General features: G+C 41.3%; 1 protein-coding gene across 1 annotated transcript in view; it reads right to left on the reverse strand.

Annotated features, from left to right (window-relative positions):
* The window catches only part of il11ra (interleukin 11 receptor, alpha), a 41,907-nt gene extending 18,386 nt beyond the window's left edge, over window positions 1–23,521 (reverse strand). The window contains exon 1 of the mRNA XM_053410661.1: window positions 23,406–23,521. The gene's annotated coding sequence lies outside the window, so the exon portion shown is untranslated. The remainder of the gene's footprint in view (window positions 1–23,405) is intronic.
* Between the last annotated feature and the right edge of the window lie 1,723 nt (window positions 23,522–25,244).

The raw sequence follows: 25,244 nt of genomic DNA on the forward strand, positions 1-25,244 counted from the left end.
TTTCCTCTGGTGCATGAGACACAAGTCATTGACAGGTCAGTAAAAACAGTGAAAGGCCCAGCTGAGCTCACTCCTCAGTCTATCGGAGGGATAGTGAAACTCCCTGTGGAAGCCACACGGCTACTTGAAGCTCGAGCCTGATAATACCACAAACCACTTTCCCGCAGCTGCTGCAGGAGGATTTCTGAAGCTAAATGTGAAAAACCGCTCGTTCATCCAGTGTAAACACGTCCATGATGGGCGGTGACACTCACCACCGCACCGAGGTACCTGCACAGTGCTGAGGAACTCAATTCGTATACGCTCTTAGCTACAAAAATAAACTACAAAATTAGTAAATCTGTACCAGATGAGAACAAAATAAAGTTAGACATTCTGAAATGATTAAAATAATCTGTAATAATCAGAGCCAGATCAAAAAGAGTAAGAGTCTAGGAGTGTGGAAGAGCGAGCCAGTCAGGTCATGACCCGACACATGTGATATCTAAAGATCCCACTACTTAGAGAACAATGATGCTTTATGCAAAATGACTGCAATGTTATTACGGCAAACATTAGACGATCAATGTCAAGGACGCGAGCTTCTCCTGTTACAACCTTTTCATTCCATAGATTGTGTGTGTCTGCGTGTGTGTGTACTCACAAACCTATTCTCTGACTCACACCCACCCGACACCTCTCTACTGTAACTCTTCCAGCAAGAGCCATAATAGACAGGGGGAATGTAGCCATGGATATTGTCACCAGGATGCAGCCATAATGCAAGTATTCCCAAAGTCTCACATCCCCCTGATTACACAGCTTCCTCTTGCAAGCTGCTAAATGCACACCAGTCGCTGTCACTGTAGACTGAATGAAAAGGAATAATAGCATTAACAGATCCTGCAGAGATTCCTGGGTGAAGACACATTCCTTCCTAGCCAACAGTAATGAGGAGGTCGAGGGGCGAACGCTGAAACATACTGAAAACATTTAAAACATTAACTGTGCCCATCGAAGCACCAGCGAATGGGAAAATCAGACCCAGGACAGGCAGGAGGTGAACTGCCGTAAATCCAGAGTTGACGATGAAAAGGCCTTCATAGTAAACGGAGGACTGGCTGATGATGAGTAATCCAATGCAATAGGGCTTTCTGTTTTTGTTTTTTTTAAGCCAGTCCTCTCTGTGGCGGCACAATCCCACATGGTGACTCACTCACACTCCGGCATGCCACTGCACATTTAGTCAGCTTTACGAGAGGAAAGGCAAGACGGTGAAAGGGGAGGAAGACAAGAGGGGAAGACAAGAGGGGGGGGGAGGTGTCAGGGGTTTTAGCAGAAGATAAGGCGCTTAAAAACAAAGTAAAGCAAATACAGGAGCAGATATGTGGATATGAGGGGTTAAAAATGTACGAGAGCAAGCTAATATAAAAACACAAAAACATATTTGTTGTCATATTAACATCTACTCTGTCAGATTAGTCTGATAAACAACAGGGATCGTACACACACACTGTCCAGTGACAAAGCAAATTATTACAGGATGTCCTGCTCATGAAGTCAGGTCATTACAGCTTATGTCACTAATTAAAGATTAACAAAGACTGATGTTTAATTTACCGGATTGTGTACCCACACACATCCTTGTGTAGACACGCCAGCGTGATGTGTCTGCCTGCACTCAAGACTATAAGGAGACAATGACAACTTATACAACGTCTCTATGGGTGTGTGTTTGTGTGTGTGTGTGTGTGTGTGTGTGTGTGTGTGTGTGTCAGCCTGCACGAGCACTAAACCCACCAACCAGAGGAGGTCAAGCCAAGACGGCGGAGGTGAACTACAATGGCTCTCGTGTTTACTCAGGTCACTAAGGCAACCACCACACACCCATCCAGGCGATAACAACACTGCTGACTGACATGTGTGTGTGTGTGCGTGTGTGTTTGTGTTGTGTCTCCATAGGTGAAGCTCCCTCAGTGCAAGTGTGTTTATATACGTGTCTTTCTCCACAAACTACATCTCAGCGGGATTATAGACACATATGAAGTGTTGAAATGTTTACAATATCATTTGTCTTCTTTGTGTGCTAGTGTGTGTGTGTGTGGGGGGGGGGGGGGGGGGCAGTGGAACAAGTGAGGACAGAAGATAAAGCGTATCCCTTTTTGACTTCCTGTTCTGTGAAGATACTGTAGTGTAGAGTATACACAGACGGGGTTGCTTGTTTTTTTTAAACATATTTTCGTGCACAAACTGGAATTTAAAATAACCCAAATAACATTGTCCCAAACCCCTTTGATCCAAGTCATAACCTGCTGAAAGGCAAATCTTTGGAGATTTGGTTCAGAGGCACAAACATTGTAAAACCTTTTTGTCTCCTCAATTTAATAGATTTTTTCACATATTCCTGTTCTCTTTTATTAATGCCTGAGCCATTAGCTGTGTTATCACAGAATCTAAAAATGTATTTCACAGAGTGAAGTGCAGAGATCTGTGCTCTGTTGTACAGCCAGCTGCAACCCCCCCCCCCCCCCCCCAATATACAAAAATAAATTGATGTTGAAGGTGGAGCGAATATTTTGAGAATAAAACCTGGTATAAACTCAAGACAACTTTTGAAATGCCTCTCGTTTATTTTTAAGCTTAATTTGTCTCTGAAAATCTGTAAAAAGCCAAGAAAGCTCTAATTATACACCCTGGATGGTGTGGATGAAAATACTGGTTATTTCCCCCCCTGTGATACTGAACCACAGGGTTTGCCAGACTACAGCCATCAAGCTTTTACAGCTGCTATTTTTATTCCACTGGCTCTTTGTTTCTTTGCCTCTTTCTGTCTCGTCGAAATATTTAACGTTGCACAATCAAAGCCTCAGCACCTGCTTGTGACTACAGGCTTATCAACTCATCAGAGGGATATTAGCACAGGCGAGACAGGAGATCACAGAGCATCTGATTCTATCCAAACACTAATGTTCAATTTGTCGCTTATTTCCAGGAGAATCAAATGAGGTCAAATTATTCTGTAAAAGATTTATGCTATCAAATATTTATGAATGTCAAGTAATTTCAGAGGTAAGAGTAGATGATCCTTCCTTATTCTCGTTTCCTTCCCCCCACTTATCAAAGCTCCCCTGGAAGAATTAAACAAGAGGTAAATCTTGTTAGGCTCCAGCGCTGCACCAGTTGTCAGGGAGGCCGACGTGTCCTGTGATGAACCTGTACCACGCTCCCAGGATAATCTGATCAGCTGTCGAGATGAGAGGAAACACTTTGGCCCAATGGTTTGCTCTGACTCCAGTGTGTGGCGCTCTGACGATCAATTAAAGCCTCATCAGATTTGAGTTTAGTTGGATTTGGGTGATCAAGGCTAGGTATGTGCATCGCAGGATCCCAGCAACTGACGCTTTAAATCAAAGAAAGGAGAAAATGACAGAAGACAGACGACCGAGGAAAAACAGGGAAAGATAAATGCTATTAGTATCCAGTCATGTTGGGGGAAAACAGGAGCAGACAAAGGTTCGGTGGAGCTTTGAAGTCAATATCATCTAATGTTGATGGGCCTCGAAGTGCACGCGAGATAAGGAAACAGATGAAGTTGAAAAATGAAAGATTGTGATCCTGAGGGAGGATGAGAAAAGACGATAAGCGTGAAGGATATCTGTTACCGAGGACTGGAAACGTCTAGCATGTGAGAGAGGAGACCGGAAGGGAGACGTATAGAACATGTTACATCAGTGTGAAAACCTCAAATGACAGAAATCAAACCAAAAATGGATTAAACCACCAGGGGGCGAACAAGAGGAATTGGCTTCTCTTTTCTGGGGAGCTGTCATGTCATCTGTCTTTATATTTAGTCTATGGTTAACGATGAAGCCAGAGAAAGGGACCCTACAATAAAATAAACCCTGCCAATCCTATCTGTCCATCAAGCAGCGAGGCTTACTTCCAACCTATGCCCAAGCCTAAACACACACGGAGTAATGGCTGCCATGTGTGTACAGAGATACTGAGATAGCACCCAGCCAATCCGCAGACCAAGGCCTCGGCGTGTGTGTGTGTGTCTGTGTGTGTATGTGTGTGTGTGAGACAGAAAGAGAGTGTGAGAGAGTGTGGGAATATTAAAAAGTGATTATAGGTTAAGCAATGACAAAATGCAAAACAGCTTGTGGCTCATTAGTGAAGGTAGAATTTTCCATCGACTTGTTAGTCCTTTCAAGAGTAAAATATATAACTTAGTGTGTCCGAGTTTGGCACCAGTATCATAAATCTGTACTGTGTGTGTGCGCGTGTGTGTGTGTGTGTGTGTGTGTGTGTGTGTGTGTGTGTGTGTGTGTGTGTGTGTGTGTGTGTGTGTGTGCGCGCAGTGGCAGTATCTTGGACTCAGCTCTACAACTTTGGAATTTCCTCCAGCTCTGCCGCCAGCTCAAGATGGCTACCATATGCCAGCTCTGCACACATGCAAACACACACACACACACACACACGCACACATGCACACAGCGAGCATACAGGTCAGTAATACTGAAGCAAACCTCATATATAAACAAACGCAAACAGAAATGCATAATGGGGTAAAGGCCGAACTAAAAACACACTCACACACACCCCTTGGGCTGTAAGTTATGTCCACATGAATGTGTACCACTGCATTTCTGTCTGTGATTATACTTGTGTGTGTTTGACAAGTTAAAGAGAAGAGAAAATTCAGAGACACTACACAGACCTACACACACAAAAACAAGAGTAAAGTCTTTAAAAAACTAATATAATCACATTGAATACATGCTTTTTTCATTTTTAAATTGTTTTCCAGGTCTTCCTTTGCTTCACCACTTATTCTCGATGGAAGTGGGTCAATAATGAGTTGTGTATGATTCACCGCCACATAAATGGCTTCCCTAACTTTTCAGCTACCGCCCACAAATAGTGGAAAAGTCTCCTATGTGTCATGGTATACGCTGTGGTGTCGTAAATTGACCTCATCGCCTATGAGGGCATGTGGGGCTAAAGAAAATCAGACGGATGATTAATCACTGTAACAAATACACGTTATAAATGCTTTTAATTGTTTTTCATTTTTATTTTAAAACCCCCCCAGGGGGTCACTGCCCCTAGTTTGGGAAGCACTGCTGTAGGAATAGTAAGGGGAATGAGAATTTCATAAACTAGACAATTTCAGCCTTAAGAAAAATACTTCACTCTGCCGCTATCATCATTAAAAGAGGTCCCAACTACCGCAGCTGCCTGAAATAACAGCCGAAGACAAATAACTTGCAAAGAAACAGCAGAGTATGGAAATCTGAGTTGCCAAACACCAACTTGAATTTAGCAGATGTCGAATGTGGTAGTACCTCTGTATGAAAATGTGTAAACAAATCTGGTGACCTATTCAATTCTGCAGAGTTAAGATCTTTGCCAGATATGTTATGATGGAGGAGGACAAGGTGCAAGCAATACTAGATGATAACTGCATATACCGGCCCCGGCTAGACAACCTTTCTATGTATTTATATTACGCTGCTAGGAAAGGATGGTAAAGTAAAAAAAATATTATACTGGAAGTCTGTGCCACAGTAAACACCACCATGTTCTGAAGCAAACCACAGGCGGGATTTGAATCCTCTCTGTCTTGTGTACAGAGCCATAGTGGGGCTGAGAGAGGAAGATCTGGCACTGGCAAAGCCACATTACAAACCACAAAGGGTCTGTAGCTAAATCTCCTGAGTAAATAGTAAACTGTTCGCTGGCAGAAGAAGCACGCTGTCAAATAATCCACCGTTGTTTTGGCCGTCCCTGTGTCATCGCGACTAGGAAAATGCCCTAAGTATAACCACCTCACACACATTTGACTATGTATTCAAATGTGCTCGAGCTGCATCATAGTCCATAATGCGTCCATGTAGTTCTCAGCATCTGCAATAGAGGTTTGGCTCTACCTCAGGCTCTGAGTAAATGAGCAAAGTAGTGAATGGAAATGCAAATCGAGTGACAAACCAGAATTGTGAATCTTTAGGTCTTTAATACAAAGGAGCAGAGATCATAATTGGATTTTACAGATTAGAGAATAAGTCTTGATCTCCAGGACTGATGTCATTTCTGTGACCTAAAGAGAAGCTACTTATTTTTTCCAGAGAGATAGCCAACTTCTCTTTGCTTGGTAACCAGCTTCATAAACTCTGCATTTAAAACCACTTATATAAGCCACATTTTGTTCCAGCTCACTGGCTCTCGCTCCAGCAGGAGAGCCAAAGGGCCGTGAATGAATTGGCCGAGCAGATGTTGTCCAGTGAAACCTCCTCGGTTACCAACATGAGCCATGGCAAAGCGTCTTTAGAGGGCGTTTAACAGTATGCACAATTCATGGTTCAAAAGCTCGTTAAGAGAGTTTTACAGTCAAGCTTTGAGAACGAGGGACTGCTTGAGCACTCCTCCCTATTGACTTGCACCTTAACCTCCGAGCACACAAAGGCCACATTGTGTAACACCAGGCTATTGTTCTAAGCTCTTGTGGTTATGTGAGGTAGAAAAAAATCATGTCGGGTTACAAAATCATGATTGTTTTTATATTCCAATGACTGCATTATGTTTTAAATCGTAGGGCTGTGTACATTAGCTGTGTATCCATTTCAGCAAACCTTCAGTTTGGCAGGAGATGGTGCTGTTACAGTAATAGTGTGTAGCTATTCCCATAGACTCAGCACACCAGCCAACAAGCTCACCTTCATACACATAAGTCATATCGTGACTGGCCAACAGTTTGAACTTTATTACGTGACACCATTATCCCCAAATCTTAAATGATACATATTATGCGGATATTCAAATTCACAATTTTGAAATTTTAGTTATTACATTTAGGTTTACATGCTCTAATGTTCAGAAAACATCTCTGTCCTCATACCGTCCATTGCTGCAACTCCTCTTTTAAGCCTCTGTCAGAAAAACTTGGTTTTAGCTTCTGGCTCTTCAAGGCTGCCCCCCCCCCCCCCGGGTCCACTCTGTTGTGATTGGTCAACCTCTTTCCACACATGTGGGAAATATCAGCCTCCGCTCTCCCTTTACCTAGCTCTGTCAGGGGGCGTGCCAGACTGGCTGCTAGACGTGCATTATGCAAGTGTTTTGTGATGTTACAAGACAACAGTGATGTTAAAGTATAAGCCGGACTTCTGACAAAGAGTTACACAAGTTCAGTCGTTTCAGGTGCAGTGTTTTCTGTGAAGGAGAGGGGCTCCCTCTTTACTCTGCAGACCTGAAACCACAACTCCTCCGAAAGACACGATGTAATGATACGCGAGGCTCCGGTTTCTCACCGACTACAGAGGACTCCTGCCTCAGTAGTGGGGCTAATTGCACAACCATAGTCTGGCTGACAGTAAACAACAGCACCTCACGCTATTTGAAAAAGAAACTCGCAATAAGCAGCTTTAACCGACTCAGCTGCAGGAAAAGCTCCTGGGACATTTGTTTACAAGCTCTGGTTTTCTAGATTCAAACTTAATGAACAAAGTACAAATAGGTGAAATAGGAACCTTTTCCCCAAATAACATCATCTGTAGTTGTGATCTCACCTCGCAACATGTTTAACTATGCTTAAATGTCTGGGCTGCGTTCAAGTGGAGTCAGCTGGCAGTGCCAGAATATTACCGTAAACCACAGCACTTTATAACTACCGTCTGGAAAATTCCATAGCGATAGTGTCCTGGTTAAGACTCCCAGTCATCTGCACACTGACCTAAGCATAAGTCAGTGAAATTACCATTGTGCTGACGGATCCTAAAAGAGTGTGATTGCTTTAACGTGCTCTCGTACGTTGTGCAGGTCAAAATTGATGCTGTTTGGTTGTGTATCTGATGTGTAGCAGAACCATCTTGAGTCAGCAGTGCTAGTAACCAGAGGAAGACGATGGCCGGACAAACATCTGCTCTGTGTGAGCCAATGACAAGCTCTTTAAACATACACCACCTACCCTCCCACATCTGCTCCCTGTTATCCAACAAGGCCGTACACATAGACAGACAAAGCCACAGGCACTTACAGATACACACACAAATCTTTGCTGTGTGATCAATTACCAGGCTCGCGCTGCCAGCCCATCACTAGACGCAGAGAGACAATAGAAATGAACACTGACACAAGCAGCCGGAGACCCAACAATGGAGAGAAAAATATGTTTTTTATGATTTAATATTAAGATTCTTGACGTTTTGGGGCAAATAATGTTAAACCATGATTATATAATCCTGTAACAGCTGCATTTACTTTCAGTGCTAACCAAATAAATAATTGTATTCTAACCACAATGGATAGCTCATGTGGTGGCGTACTGTCAAAACGTAAGTAGAAAATATGAATCTAATACATGCAAACACACACACTGCTGATTATAGCTGTACCAGACCTGGTCCAAGTGAATAAGCAAGCAGGTTGGCTAACTCACAGTCCCTGGCCAGTTATGCTTTGCCACACTCCACTAGGCATCTGCTGCATGTAGCCTTAAGTTTGTGTGTTTCTTTGTGTGTGTGTGTGTGTGTGTGTGTGTTTGTGCGTGTGTGTATGTGTGTGTGCATGTGAGTGCAAATGCGAGTCCACATTTGACTGGCGCCACGCTGCTGCTGGGAGCAATTATAAAGACATGAAGCAGATAGTTGAAGATTGCTGTTTTATGCAACACTGAGAAACACACATGCGCACAAATATACAAAAAAGTGATGACAAACTGGACTGTTTGTGCTTTAAGGAGAACTGTCACTTGTCCTCATTGACACCAAGTACAAAGCAGACTTGAGGCTCAGCAGCTACAACGATCAACGATCCAGTGAAGGAATAAATAATCGAAAACACACAATTTTTACCCTTAAGACCTATTACTCTCTCTCAGTGACATAATTGGATATCATAGAAAATAAAGATTTACTTTAAATGACTAAAAGTCCTCATAACTCAAGATATGGCCTCATAATCACCATAATAAGTATCACTCTTAAACTCCCTTTTTTACTGCCACCCAAGAATGACGCCAATGAATCAATGATATGGAAACATGGCGGCAAAAACTAACTCACTAACAAAGTAATTTTCACGTTTTTCAAAACAAAATTTCAACATGAAAACTGTCGTTGAGCATGTGCAGTGTCATAAGAGCAAGTGATAAGTTCAAAGAGATAAATGAGTAACTGATATGTGAAGTAATATGTTTGAAATATGTTTTTTCCTCAAGACACCATATTGGATGCGAGTGTGTTTATGTGAGTTCACGTGTGTTGGACTTTCACCGACTGATGACCCAGCTGGCAAAGAGCTTTCGCCACCATGTGTTCAGCAGGAAGGAAAAACATGGGAAACATATACACCCAAACTACACAAACATGCTAGAACGGACATACACACACACACACACATAAACACAACATAGAGAACCCACCCCCTACCGCCCACACACACACCAACCCACGCACGTGCACACACACGTGCACGCACGCACACACACACGACCCCTGTTTGGTAGAACGATGAGTCACTCTGCTGGGAACTCCATGCTTTCCCCATTACACTACTACAGACAGGCTGACTGTCCTGACACGCTGAGAAAGAGTAGGTAACAAGTTTAGTAGGTAACAGGGATAAGACAAACAGGTAAAAGAAAAGAAGTAATAGACACAATAAAGGAGTGAGAGAAGGTCCAGGGTTTGGAACTGTGAGAAGAAGAGAGAACTTACAAAGAGGGTTGGAGTTAGCTGAGTTTAATGAACTAGTCGTTCAGCTATACACAAGGGCAAAGTAAAACCCCTAGTTTAACTTCCAGTCACAGCGCACTCCAAACTTGGGGGATGGGGGGTGGAACTATGAGAGCAGAAAAATGAGAAAGCCATACTTTCTTGATTACTACTGTCTGACTGTCTGCTAAGAAATGTAGCTGGAAACGAGACAAAGCAGAAAAGACAAAAGGACACAGGCCGAGATATAGAATAACCCGATGTATTTTTTGGTATAAGTAAATGCCTGTGCTGTTAGTCACGAACGTATCCAAACCCAGCTTGAGGATATATACAAATCAGAAGAAGGATTTACAGCATGTTTGGACTTTCACGGAGAATATTTAATGGCAAACAGGTGGTCGTATGTTCTGAGAGACCCTTCTCTGAAGGAAAGTTTCTAAAATTACGATTTAAAAGAAGAAACCACATGATCACGAGATGAGATCAAAACACTTGAATCCGGCCAATACTTTGTAGTGTTCTGTACCCAAAGCTTTAAGCATGTTTTGTTGAGAAAAAAATATATTGAGGTTTTGCAAAGTAACCCAATACCCACCACAGATTCATAAAGAAAAACACCACCATCACTTACTGGCACATACTCTGCCAGAAAACACCACAACACGGAGCTTTCACACCAATAATCAAGACTAAAGATAAACACAAAAACAAACCAAACTAAATGAGCACATTGTGTCAGAGGAAGCTAAATCAAAACCAAATGGCAAAAATGGAAACAAAGAAAGAGAAATCAGATAAAACGTTCACCCCCTTTGGCACGTCCCAAGTCGTTATGTTTAAAGTTGCAAAATGAGTTTTAAACATTCAACTTGCATCATTTGACCACAGGGAGAAGTTATATCCAAGTGTTCTGCTTTTTCTAAATACAATTCATTGTGTTTGATTTATGAAATTGATTACAGATTTAACAATGGAGTGAAATTGAGAGGGAGAGAGAGGAATGAAGGAGGGAACGAGGAAAGCGGCAGTAAATAAGGAGATGTACAATAAATAAATAAACAGAGCAATAAAGAGGAGGTTATGGTGAATGGAAACGCCGGTGTTATCGACAAATCATCATAAAAAACGGTCTTATCATTCTTTACAGCACAGACCAAAAAACCTTTGGAAAGATATTTGGAAACCTGCCCACACAATTAAATATGAAGAGAAAAATGGAGAAAACTGTTGAAAGGATGTCTGATTTCTTGTAAATTGGCTGAAAACCTAAAAAGACCGACCAAGGACAAACAAACACTGTTTTTCTTTTAATTGAGTCACAGTCCAGTTTACTCCTACTGCTTTCCACATTTTGTGGCACAATCTCACCAAGCAACACAGATGTTTCCCTAGAAAAAATTACATAGAAGGCAGCACAGATGGGTTACCACATATCATTCTGAACATCCACCATAAACCATGGAAAAACACAAAATGAAAGCAAAAGGCAAAAATACTCTAGGCGGCATAGTTTTCCTGCCAAGCGGAGGCAAAATCTCAGAGACGGGATCAGGCAAGAAGATCACACAGTAAAGCAAAAAGCCCCCATATACTGTATACTGGGCAAACACACACAAACACACACACTGGAGCTGCAGTGTACACGGAAGGATCTACAGTAGGACTATTCAGCCAAGGCAGACAGAGGGGCAAACAGATCTTATACATGGCAGGCTAAAGCCAATACTCATAAAGCTCATCTGCACTGTTCACCTGAGATTCTAGAGACTATTCAAACAGAACCAGACCGTAGAGCAAACACACTCTACGTGAACTAAAGCAGCAGGGTAAGTGGGTTAAAGTTTGATCCATGAAAAGGCGGAAAAAATATCAACAACAACGTCATTATTGTCAATTATTTGCTGGAACTAGAACCAAACTTCATTCTGAATAAATCTGTTTATTCAGAATGTGTTTGCTTCCTGACTCACAAACGACTGGCCAACCAGTTTGCTTGAGATATAAGAGCAGATATGGTGTTCCGCCATGACTTGGTTTCAAAGTTTGTTGATTTTGAGTCACTGTGTGTGTGTTTGTGTGTCTCTGGAGTGATCCAGGACATAGATTCAAGAGCCTGCGTAAGATCAAAAGCAGCGCTAGGAGGGAGGAACCTTTTCAGAGTTAAAATCTGTCAAACCAGAATAATATCTGCATGATCTCACTAGTTTATGGCATCTGACGAACAACCTGAACAAGATTTACTGTTAATAATGTTACAAGTTTAGTGACTTGATAAGAAGATTTTAATCTTTTGACAGTTAATCAATAACTTTATTGGTCCCCAGTGGGCTAATTGGCTATTTATCAGCTGGATGGACACAATCAAACAGTAAATAAACACAACAATAAAAATATATAACAAAATGAATGAAAACACAGACTAGTTACAATGAAATATTTGTCATCCTTTAGTAGGTTATTTACATTTCTCTACACAGCACGGATGCAGGAAGAAAATTTGAATAAAGGCAACACAAACAAATAGAGATGAGTGTATTTCCTACTCAGACAAGCCAATACAAACAGAGGAGCTTTTATCCAAAAGAGAGGAAACTTCTGTCACATGTTAGTGGTTTGGGTAGAAACAGTCTGATATGAAAACTGAAAACTTAAGCACCACCAAGCGAACAGGGCGGAGAGAGTCGGCAGATGAGTAAGTTGAGATGTCTAAACAAACTCCAGACTTGGACTTCTGCCCGGCCCGCTGCACATTTGTCATAAAGATGTGTGTTAGGGATAATGGCTCTTGTCTCAATTTACATCTGCAGACACATGGACCAAATTCGAAAGAGGTTTGAGTGTGCATCGATATCAGGTTTATGGAATAGTGTCTATCATGATATACGCTTTTGGTCGTATTCCACAGCCCCAAATAACCCTTTTAAGGTATCACCCAATGGTTTGTTATTGAGGTATCTCAACTATCTTTCCTAGAATAACAATGTCTTCATGATACCCAGAAACCGTCCACGTCAATTTGTTTAATGTCACTAGAGAATTTCTTGTACTCCTCCCGTGGCCATGCTCTGCAAACCGCTTAACAGAGTCGATGCTGCTTCCTCTGTCCACATTTAAACGTTTTCTGTGGTCACTCTCCCAATCTAGAGGCACGTACTAAATGATGGAACCTATTAAACACCACTGTCGAGCTCAGTTAGGGAGTGGAATCGATTCATAGGCGTTTCAAGTGTCTTGTCTTTACTGATTGGACAAAAAATACTGATATAAGCTCTATTAGGAGCATCCGGCGACAAATGCACTTGCAAAATGATCAGATCCAAGTGGGGCATCAACAAGGCAAGACATGGTGTCTGCTGTGCTGCTGCAGCCGCCAACTGTATTGTTATCTAACACAATGTTGACTCAAGGAAAACCCTCCGCCTCAACATCATTTCCCTAAACAGAGTCTTCTAGGTCATCAAATATGCTTATCTAAGGTTACAGAGGCCATGGTTCTCCTCACCACTGTTTTGTAATGTGTCATCCGATCCAACATTTTATCTCATGCACAGTATTTTCATCATTTAGCAGCTGGATCCAGGACAGCGCATGAATAGTACATTGACCGAAAGCTGCAGTTTGTTTCCAACCGCAAAAGGTTTGGTTCTTCAACCTCGAGAAGATGCCAGGAGGTCAGTTAACTAGTAGAGAGCTGGTTGCTTCTCCTATTCTGCCTCGACAAAAAAAAGCACAAGAACAGTTCTAGTCACTGCACATCTTCATGCATCCATATCTCTTGACTCTCAAATATAAACAACCTGTTCAACACCATGCAATTGGCAAAATAAACCGACGGCTAAGGACCATTTCTCGTATCAATGTGTTTAAGATTGAAACAGCAGATCTTCTTGCCAAACATTGTTTTCTAGCACTGGGTGAGCAGTGTTCTTGAAATGCACTGATGTCAACGCTGCCTGCTTGACTCATTGCAACCAGCCCTAAACCCAGGCCATAAAACTGTCTTCAAAAGAATATTGGGTTTGGCACAAGAATTTCCACACAGTTGGTAGATGATGCCATATTCAGCCAACTCCCATCAACTGTGTTGGTACAATGTGATATAGTGAGCATGTGTGCACACTGCACAGACATGATTCAGATTAATCGTAATCAGCCTTCTTGTTCAAAATGATGACAATTTACTTAGAAAAGACAGATAGTTCTTAATCTACCTTTTATGCATTGATTGAAATTTCAACGCCCAAGAACGTTGGAAGAAGTTCTTGAAATGTAGACACATTTGAGGGGGATCTATCAGCAGACATGGAATATACAATCCATAATGATGTTTTAATTTGTGTAACACCACCTGAAACTACAAGACAGATTCATTTTTCATAACCCTAGCATGAGCCCTTTATTTCTACATCCACGGAGTCCAACATGTTGCACCACCAGGTTTCTAAAGGGCACCACAGGCTCTATAATTTAATCTATGCATCTACACTACATGGACTGAAACATTAAACTGCACAAAGATAAGGTACAGATCCACTCCTCCAGAACTGTATATCCACATTTGAAGTGTCATGACATACGATTGTCTTGACACTAAACAACTAACAATACATCTGTTGACCTCATCTTGTCCAAAACGTCCATCTGGACAATTCACCTGCATTGTGAAGGGTCCGTACTCTAAGAGACATTGCTCGTGTAATCTTGGCTTCATTCTCACTTGTTTCTGCCACCTGGCTGCCAGATCAGATACGATTACTATGCTCGATAACACACATTTGGATTCCTTTTAAGGCTGCTAACGCTCCATGAAGACAACAAACACAGCAGAAGCGGGGGTGAAAGGCAGTCGGGGGGGTAAGATTGACAAAGAGCCAGTAAAACAATAAAGAATGAGTAGTGAGGAGAAAGAGGATGGGTTAGGAGTGAGCGAGGGAGCGAGGGAGAAACAAAACTGAAAGGAGAGAAGAGGAGAGAGAGAAGAAAGGAGGCAATGTGTGGTAGAAGTTGGAGCAGGTTCATACTTATTCTCTGTTGACATTCCAACACTGTTATGTCATCACACACACACACACACACACACACACACACACACACACACACACACACACACACACACACACACACACACACACACACACACACACACACACACACACACACACACACACACACACACACACACACACACACACACACACACACACAATTTTTGCTCCATCTTAACTGACTCTCACATAATTCAAACAGACATGTGTATCAATTATGTATGATCAGTCCAGGAAAAAATAGTCGCCGGGTTGCAACGGAAACACTTGAACACAACGTGGTCCAGTGAAACGCTCCGAACTGCTTCACATGCTTCTCTCACACTCACAGGCTCTAAAATGATGCTTCTACCCAAAGTGGTGAGTCGTCACATTTTCAAAACAAAGGGTGGCCTCTAAATCTTTAAGACCACCCAACCTTGCATTTCAGCCCTTTTTTCTGCAACTCTTGTCTTGAGCTACATAAAAGAGTTAATAGGAGGAGTGCCAACCATCCAAATTCTTCTCCTTCTGGATACTTACTCTACGGGTCTGCAGTCTATCAACACAATTGGATGCATCAGGGTTGAAAAGAAGAACAAGATGAAAAACAAGCTCCATTGTATAGAAACCTACCAAAAGAGTGAAATCAATCGAGTGGAAGGAGGAAGATTTATTTTGACAATATGTAAAACAAATGATCAACACTACGTCAGGACAAAATTCTCAAGTACATTATGTATGAAAACACAAATATGTACTAATTAATTGGATACAAGCGAGTCATTTTCCACTGACTCGTTTGTTCTCAGTGTATAAGTACTACAAGTTTCATGTTTCCATATCACTAAATCTGTGGACCGTGAGTGGCCTCCAGAGTGCGATGGAGCATGTTTACTCCTGATGGAAGATTCATTAGATGCCAGATGTCTTACACAGAAATATTTATTGAAGTTCTCATCATCAAGCGGGAAAGAGATGAGCAATACACTGTGTAATGCCATTCAATTCTTAAGTATTTTAACCCATACAGAATGTACTACAGTTCCAAATAGGGGTTTTCTTCATGGGGCTTCTGGACATACCCATACATGTGTTAGGATTCCACTAGGTAACAATAAATCATGCACCTAAATCATGCTGTGAGATTCATGCAATACTTTCCCGATGGAAATCCCAGAGTGTTAGGGCCCCCGTGTTATGACTGTTCAGAGCCGTGATCCAGAGGCTCGGCATACCATATCTTTATAACCCCGGCTGCTATGGAAACTTTTATTGGGAGCCGGGCCTGACTGACTCTATCAGCGTCTTCACAGCTATTCCTCAAGCACACAACAAACAACTGCTATGGAAACATTGACTAATACAACCTGATGACCTAAAGAAGGAAACATTCCTTCACACAAAATAGTTGTGATGTCATAAAATCCCGTTGTTACGTCCAGATGTTAAACTTGGATTAAGGAGAGAATACCGTTCCTTACCTGTTTCTCATCAACCGATTCAGCCCAGTTCTATTCTAAAGAAAATATTTTCTTTACAACGAATACACGCATGCAAATCATGCAAATTTGCAAAGGTCCACCACATTCAAAACGGACTCTTCCCCTTTTACATTCATTCAATTGTGCTTAACAAAACTACATACACACACAACTTAGATGTGAAGTGTGTTATTCAGGGTACAACCAAGTACAAAAATATATATATTCATGTCAAATATTAACTCTACACGGAATCAGAACCATTCAATAAAATCAGAGTAGCTCGTAAAACACCCACAATTGAATGATCCACAGTTCCAAAGGTATAGCCATGCTGTAACCTCTTTGGCTGACTGCCAGCGCTGCAGGAGTCAAAAGCTAGAGAAAGCTGCCTACAAGCCACACTTAAGGGAATACAGATTGATGTCTTTTGTACTGTAGAATACTTATTTTGGCACTTAAGTCCATATACACCCAAAATAAATCCACTACAGGCTTTTTGTAATGGAGACAGACATAAATCCACTGCAAGTCCAAAAAAAAGTGTCTCTTCTTTACCTTTACTCTCGGATCTCATCGCTGCCTCTGCAAATAAAACCCTACTGAGATGTCAGAGTGAGTCTGCATTAATGAACCTCTTCAAATAACAAGATGGTGGATCAATGTGCTTAGCTGACGAAAAGAAACGATTTAATTTCACTTCAGGCATCGGGTTCACAACGCGAGCATTTGGGGGGATGGCAGTGACGGTAAATATGAACACCTGCAGGGAGGGAGTCAACATAGAGCAGCCAAAACGCTCATGCTTTTTCTTTTTTTGCTACAGCAGCTTGTAAATCAATCCTCAGTATTCTTCACCCTGGTTTGGCACAACCTGTGATTTAGCGGCAGAGTTTTATATAAAAGCAATCAGTGTTTTTATTCCAGCCCAAACTAAGAGTTTAATCCAGTTAGCTGTATATCCAAAGTCAATACTACAGTGAACAGGGAGGTACAGTCGCTAGAAACCAGCAACGTCTGCACATTTGTTATGAAAATGGTAATTTCTGAAACAATATGAAGTTATGTTGGTCACAGTCAAACATGACACTCAAAATGAAAAACAAATTCTAACTGTGTCTGCTGTCAGTTGATAAAAATGCGGTTGGTCCCTGCAGTGGAGCTCAGTGAGAGGTCCAGAGAATCATAAAGCACATTTACATGGGAAGGAAGTACAGTCTTTAACATTTTTATTTCCTGGAACTTTTGGAGAGTGCATGTGGTTATTCACAAGTCCACAGTTAATCATCCCGATAAGTGATAAGGACAGAGATGAGCTGTCAACATCAGCCAGTCCTCTACTGCTGTCAACTAGGAGCATGTAAACCAGCCTTCATCACCACTGTCAACTATTAACCCTCCTTTATACTGTATCTAAAGTTTTCCATCTAGTAAACTGATACCGAACCTTGCAGGGTTGTAATAAAAGACCAACTTCTATAAATCAATGGACACAATGAACAACAATGAGTTCAGAAACTGATCGGCCACATTAGGTGTAGGTTGAAACTTGGTACTCTGCTCCTTCTCTCACGGCTGACACGATGACATGTCAAGTTAAACACACGGGCGTGAAAGAAGATGACAGAAAATACGCCATTACCCCAAATACTGCTGTCTCCGCCTCGGAACTCCAGTAGAACATATGCCTTTGTTTGGCCTTGAAATGCAATGCAAGAGAAAATGTTTAATGTAATTTATGTTGCCAGTGAGTTGGAAAACCGCTGTTGAGAGAGTGATATATATATAAATATATACATACATATAGGAGGACTACTGTGAATATAAATCTTGCATCCACACAGTTTGTTTCAATGTAAATGTGGCCTTTCATATAACATAACTTCATTCTTAAATGCAATTTATCTGGAGTCTTTAAATTATGGTGAACCTCCTTGATATGGCTTGCTCTTTAGTGCTCTTATATAGCCATACATTATATTCCTACATATGCTAACAGATGAAATGCAGATGACCTCAGATCATTTTGACATATTTCCATCGTAACAAATGGAGTCCGCTGGCAGAATTCAGTTTTTCTATCAGAAACAGATGCAGCAAACTTCAGATGTTTGGCATCGTGCACCATATATCAAAGAGCGTGGAGGGTTTCTTTGCAGCGCTGCCATATCCAGCCATGATTCACCATGGATTCATACAGGGAGACGTTTATTGTGGAACGGGCAGAGTTAACAGTGACAGTGGCTTTAGCTGCTCGAGGAGCACACCACAAATTTTCTTCCATGGAAAAGAAACCATATTGGCCAACAAATATCACACTTTCACTATCGCCACTCTATCTCAGAAGCCCTCAGAAGGAGCCACAGCTCCGAACCACAGGGTCAAGCCAGACTTAAGCGGCTTGACCTTGTGGCTTGGAGCTGTGGCTGGGAAATGTAGCAAAAATTGGACAATTGCGGCAGAGGTAGAAATTAAATTGAAGCCAGGTTGGACTCAAATAACTTGCAACTCAGCGACTAGTCGCGAAATAACTCCTCGAAGCGCAGGGAACAGTTAAACACACGGGGACAAAGTGCATGAACAGCAGCACAGAGGAGAAGAAAAACCCCAATCTGGGCCCCTCAAAGTTGGTTTAATATCAAGAGCTGGCTCCTTCTGTCTCCCCCCCCCTACACACACACACACACCAAGAACAGTTATGGCCTCAGACCTGGCAGGCACCACTCCAGTTCTTGGAGCAGTGTTCTCTCTAATTTAAAGTTGATTGCCGTGGGCCTTGTGTGTGTGACTAGTGAAATATGAGTGTGTGGAGAAGAGGCTATGGCGGCTTGGATTGGGTTTAGCTCTGTGTGCATGCATATGGGATCGTCTGGGTTTGCGCCCCGAGCATGTGTATGTGTATGTGCACGCACGAGTCTGTGTCAAGGTCTAAGTGGAGACGCTGCATACTTTGTGTGGATGTGTGTGCGCTTGTGGTTGTTGGCCCGAGCGAGTGCAGCGATCGGACTGCCAGTGGGAGCTGTCTGTAGGGAATCAGCTGAATAACAGCACCTCTCTCCGGGTAGATTGAGGTGTTTGGAGGTGACTTGAGCTTAACTGAGCTGCACTACAGAAAGTGGACAAAAGACAGTGAGTCAGACGATGCAGCAGAATTCTACGCCTCAGTTTATTCAGTTGCTTAAAAAGACATTAGGCTTTTTATGAAACAAAGGGGCCAGTGTAGTTTTAATTCCTGTCTCTGATTAATAATTATTCCTCTACGCATTCATGTGATTAATCATTTGATCAACTAAAAGTTGAGACAGACTACTTTCTCTTAATAAATGTGTTATAGGGAAGAACTTTTTGAAAGATAGCTCCCCAGGCTCTGCTTTAGTATATTTCTCAAAACCATAGTGTGAATCCTCCACCTTGTCAACACTGCAGTTTACATGAAGTTCACTATAGTACACCATTTAATTTTTTCTGAAGATTTCACGTTTGAAAACTTCTGAGAAAGAATAAAATTTAAAACACCTATCAGTTTTGCAGAAGCTATGAAACAAGGCGTTTCTGAGCACCTTGGATTTCCCTTTTCTTTTTTTGGGATACGTGTGTAACCTCAGATTCCAAAGAGCACATTTGTTCTCTGTATGTTTTACAAATGTGTACTTTTTTTTTTTTACAAGCTTTTTGGTCAGAACGTTTGTGAATCATAAATACTCTCCAGTCGTCTATTTACATGGAGAGGAAGAGACTTTAAGCCATTGGTACGCTACCTCCCCAGCGGTCAACAGCAAGGTTTCTTAGGTTTGTCCTTCGCTGTGTACTTTTAGTTTCACTGTGGTAAAGTAAAGTAAACCAAGTAAAAGAGCTGATAGTGCATGACTGTGACAGAGTAGAGCATAAAAGTATATCAGGCCACCCAGAGTCTGAAGTGAAATCCAGGAAAATCTCTTGTAATTGAAAAGAGATGAGGCATAGAGAGGCCAGAGGTTTGTCTTCTCTCAACAAAGAGTCTGCCATGTTTTAAAGTACCTGGAACTTTTATTCCCAAGAACACTTTTTAAAAGGAAATAAGGTTCGTGCAGACTGTTATTCACCTGGATTTCTCCTGACGCCTATAAACCATGAGAGATAAGTCAAATTTGCCTGCTGACGTATCAAACATCTGAGGCTCAAACAGTCCACAGTAATGCAGGAGACTATACAACAATTACGGAAAATAAATCAAGCAACACTACAGCAACATGGGTAAAGTTCCTGCTGTGGAAACACAGCTTCTAATGACTCTGGCTGGGACGGACGGAACAACAAAACGCCAACTCTCTGCACATACTCAATTGATGAGGTTAAATTAGCTAAATCGTGAGTAAAAGCAGGATCACTGGAAATCTGGGATATATAAACTCTGCAGAACTGGCTGAACAAACTGGGTGATGAGTGTGAGTCCTTCTTTCTTTTTAAAACAATTTAAAATGGTCACAACAGCCAACAACCAATCAACCCAGTACTTGAACAGACCAACAACACTTCAAGCAACTAAACACATCAGATTACAATCTGCCATGGAGTCAAATAGATAAATACCACAGATCCTTGAAAAATATGCTTTAACTATTTTAAGTACGATACGCTAGAAACAAAAAATAGGGGAGAAATGCTTTTACGTTTTGTTGTTGATGTTTCTACATAAACGATTCCAGCTGGAGACTTGAAAACACCCACAAACACAGTGCGATCCGGGGATCTCACTAACTCACTTTGGCTTTAACACAGACTCACACACAGCTCTGCAGTAATGAAGACAATCACATCCTCTCTGATCGCCGGCCCGGATTCATATCAGATTTGACATTTTCTGCCCATTTGAAAAAATAAACAATTCAAAAAGGAAAGTAGGAGAACAAAACAAATTAAAATGGCCTTCAGTGACCTCAGTGCTCTGCCCAACATTACGTATCTCATCATTACATTATGTTTGTCGTTGTTTTGACGAAATCCCCTTGTGTCTTCTTGACACATGATTCTCGTGTGGGAGTACGTTCAGACCGGGACTCGAATTCCTCGTGTGCGTAAACAAACTCAGCCAATAATGCTGATTTCGCCTTTCACTAGCTCATCTCTTTAAGGCATCACAGGGCGGGTGTTGTGTTTGATAAACACACGCGTACTTTGACATCAGGTTACCTAACACTAACCCTGATATGCAAGGTGCAACCTTATGATGCAAGTCCCCACATTATAGTCGTTCCTCTAAATGACCTCTCTGTCTTTCCTGATGGCTTTAAGCAGTAAATTAGTGATGTTACAGCACAAGTATAATCAAAATTATGGTTTTGATTGTAGAGACATTCAAGAAAAAGCTAAAATCTGATGTTCCTTTGCACAACAGAGCTTTCTGCTTCGTCTCTCTGCCTCCTTCCACCACCGTCGTCCTCAACTCTCCTACCCCGGAGAGGCTTCATCTTTCTGCTTGGACTGTTTGCATTCCTGTTGAGCTCTATTTAAAGGCGCGATCTCTGCGCCGGCTGAAGGAATGCACATCTGTAGCGAGACCCCGTCCCACTGTCTCTGTCTGGGTATGTGTCCACTGTAGTTGTTTCTATTTGCACCACGTTAGTCTTTACTGTTTCCTGAAATTGTGCACAATTATATACAATAGGAAAGGGCAAGATGAAGAGAAGTGTTGTTTATCACATCAACAAGTGCTTATCATGATTCCAGTGATCCTTTATATGCTGCAGTGTGGTTTTATGCTTGGGTTCCAGAGAAGACGCAGCACAACTAGAGGGAAAACAAGCTTTCTACTATTATTTACTTTAATAATATTACAGAAGTTACATATTTTTATGTTGTGGTTGATTGCTGTGTATTGTTTCATTCAGCTGAAAAAACAAGTATGCCACAAAGAAAACATCAAATCACACATATTGATTGATTATAACAATAATAACAAACTGTTACTCAAACATAGTGTATTTGCAAAAAACAATATTTGATTGTTTGCATGTGTGCTGCTTCTATCTTCCAACAACTTTCAAAATAAAAGCTCAAACAGCTACAGCAACATGTAGCATCAGCAACCATCAAAATCATCTGATATTAAATATGCCGTGAAAAAAATCATCAAATCACACATATTGATTGATGACAAGAAACATAACAAACTTTAAATCAAGCTTAATGTCTTAAGTAATAATAATATTCGATTTTGGCTTGTGTGCACCATCTGTTTCCACCCAACTTTCAAAATAAAAGCTCTAAAATCCAAATTTGAGCCCAAAACACAGCTGCAAGCAACATGTGACACCAACAGTTATCACTCTGTGTCAAACCAACACATCACACATATTGGTTGATTACAACTCTCATAACAAACTTTCAATCCAGCAAAATGCAGTTAGTGATAATGATATAGATTGTTTACAGCAAACTACCAAAATAAAAGCTCTAAAATCTCATTAGAACACCAACAATTTAACTCACAACGATTTTCCATGAAATGCCACAAAAACACATCAATATAACAACATATTGATTGACTAAAACTCAAATGACTAACTTTAAATCAAGCCAAGTTTCTTAAGTCATAACAATTATATCTGAGCACCAACAATTTAACTAATTACACATTAAATGCCACAAAAACTAATAAAATCACACATATTTATTGATTATAACTCTTATAACTAACTTTAAATCAAGTAAAAAACATCAAATAATAATGGTATTTGATTTGTTTTTTTATGCTTGTTTGAAGCTTATATCTTCCAACAACTTCCAAAATTAAAATAAAAAAACCAACCATTTATCTAATTACACAAACAAATGCCACAAAAACAAATCAAATCCCACAGATATTGATTGAATAGAACTCTCATAAAAAACTTCAAATCACGTAAAAAAAAAACACATCAAATATTAATAATCATATTTTTTGTGCTGCTTCTGTCTTCCCCAACTTCCAGAATAAAAGCTCCAAAGTTAAATCCGAGCACCTCGCATGTGACCCATTAAACAACAGTGAACGACGTCACTCACACATGTGTGGAGGCTTCACTCACTGAACTGGGAGCAACACGTAAACTAACCCCGGAGTAAATCCCCCCCCACCACCCTTGCTCCCGCTCCTGCCCGGGTGGACAAACTTTTCTCCCCCCCACCAGGACAACTTCCTGCCCGCTAACGTGCCCTCTCTCCTCCCGGGGCTCGACGCCACTCACCTTGAAAAGCCTCCTCCGCCGACTCAGACGGGCATTATTATGTTGTCGCCTTCCATGGCTGTTTCCCCGGAGAGACTGGAGACGGAGCAGCGGGACAGGAGAGGAGCAGAGTGTGACTGAAGAGGAGGAGGAGGAGGAGGCCAGACGGGTCAGCCCGCCGTCTGATTGGAGGAGCCGGCTGTCAGTCGTCAGGGGGGCGGGTCGTGTGTGGAGGGATTATGGAGTCTGAGCTGTCAACACTGATCCAGGGTCAGAGGAATGTGACGTGAAACACAGGGTTTATCATGCTGTTTATCTTCAAGCCTTTTATATAATGTTGTTTCATGTTATATTATTTACTTATTTTAATTATTTATTATCTAAAGTCAATGTAGAAAATTACCAAGCTGCACAAAAGCCGGTGATCAAACTATTGCTTTTTAAAAACTTGATTAAAAATCGATTAATTTCATATTGATGTTTAATTAATAAACAAGTAATAACATGTTTAGGACCCCCTTGACAAACCAGATGATGCATCCTATGAAAATGTATTTTTTACAAATTAAATTTGATTCAAGATTTCACGTGTTAATTGAACGCAAAAATCTGGTAAAATTTGAATTAAAAGACATAACGAGAAAACTTTTCCCTCGGCATCAATAAAGTTTCCATCCATCTATGTGAGGATAAGAGAAAGTGCCAACATAAAAAAACACAGCTTTTGTATTTAATGAATTCCATTTATTGTTCATAAGTAGTGTTGACTGACAAAAAACTTTCACATCAGCCTCCATGGGAACGAACAAGAAATGGCATTTGGGGAATTTTGCCACTAGGCGGGTGTCTTCCACTAATTGTTAACTTGTGTACAAAAGCACTGAATAAGCGGAATGCTTTTCCTCAACCAGCAAATCACAATCAATCACATCACAAATAACTCTTCATTGTCAAAACCAGGATAAACCACCAGTCTACACAGTCAAAGCCTCCACATGGGGACAAGGATGGGACTGAAATAAACTCTTCCAGATTTTGCTTCCACGAAACAGACCCCCTGATTTATCTGGTTATTATCTCACCTGTTGTGTTATGAGAACATATGCACATTAATCCCACTAATGGCTCCAGCGCTCCACATTTAGCAGACGATAAACCGGGGTGACAATAACATCTCATTATCGAAGGCAGTGACCTTTAATACCTTAGCCTGAACATTAATGGAGGCAGAGAAGCACATGTGTCACTGTGACATAGAACGATTCAACAATACAGCCACAGAATCACCGCAGGGTGGAATCAACACCTCTTTTATTCAGTTTCAACAGAAACTGGTGAAGGTTTTTATGGCAGACGTGTCGTATTGGATCAAATGCAGATGTCGGATAATCCCGTGGCTCAATATTTAGTCTCATAATCCTGGAAATTACTCACCTACAGTAGCACATTATTTTTTATTTAATGTTTCACCTGTACGGACTTGTAGGAGTATAATGTGACGGCAGAAATGCAAACACAAAACACATTATTCAACTTTTATGACTCTAAAAATACTCATTAACCTTTAAGGACCAAGCCATGCGCTCTATTTCAGGCTGTTTATTTGTGAAGTGACTTTGACCTTTGACCTAGATCTCCTCTAAAGCCCAAACAGCCAATCGTATCCCATCCTGCTGAGTTTCCAGGATGAACCGGCTCATAAAGGAAGACAATTTGTCAGGGAATGTGTTCCGTCCGCTCATCAGGGAAGGGGATTTCCAATTTGAGCAGATCAGGCCTTCCTCTTTCTGACCCCTGACCCGTCAGCTGCAGCCTGGTGGAGCTACAGTACAACAGTCTCATTAGGAGCAGCGGAGCAGA

This window comes from Pleuronectes platessa, chromosome 19 (assembly GCF_947347685.1).
Source record: "Pleuronectes platessa chromosome 19, fPlePla1.1, whole genome shotgun sequence".
Classification (NCBI taxonomy): Eukaryota; Metazoa; Chordata; class Actinopteri; order Pleuronectiformes; family Pleuronectidae; genus Pleuronectes; species Pleuronectes platessa.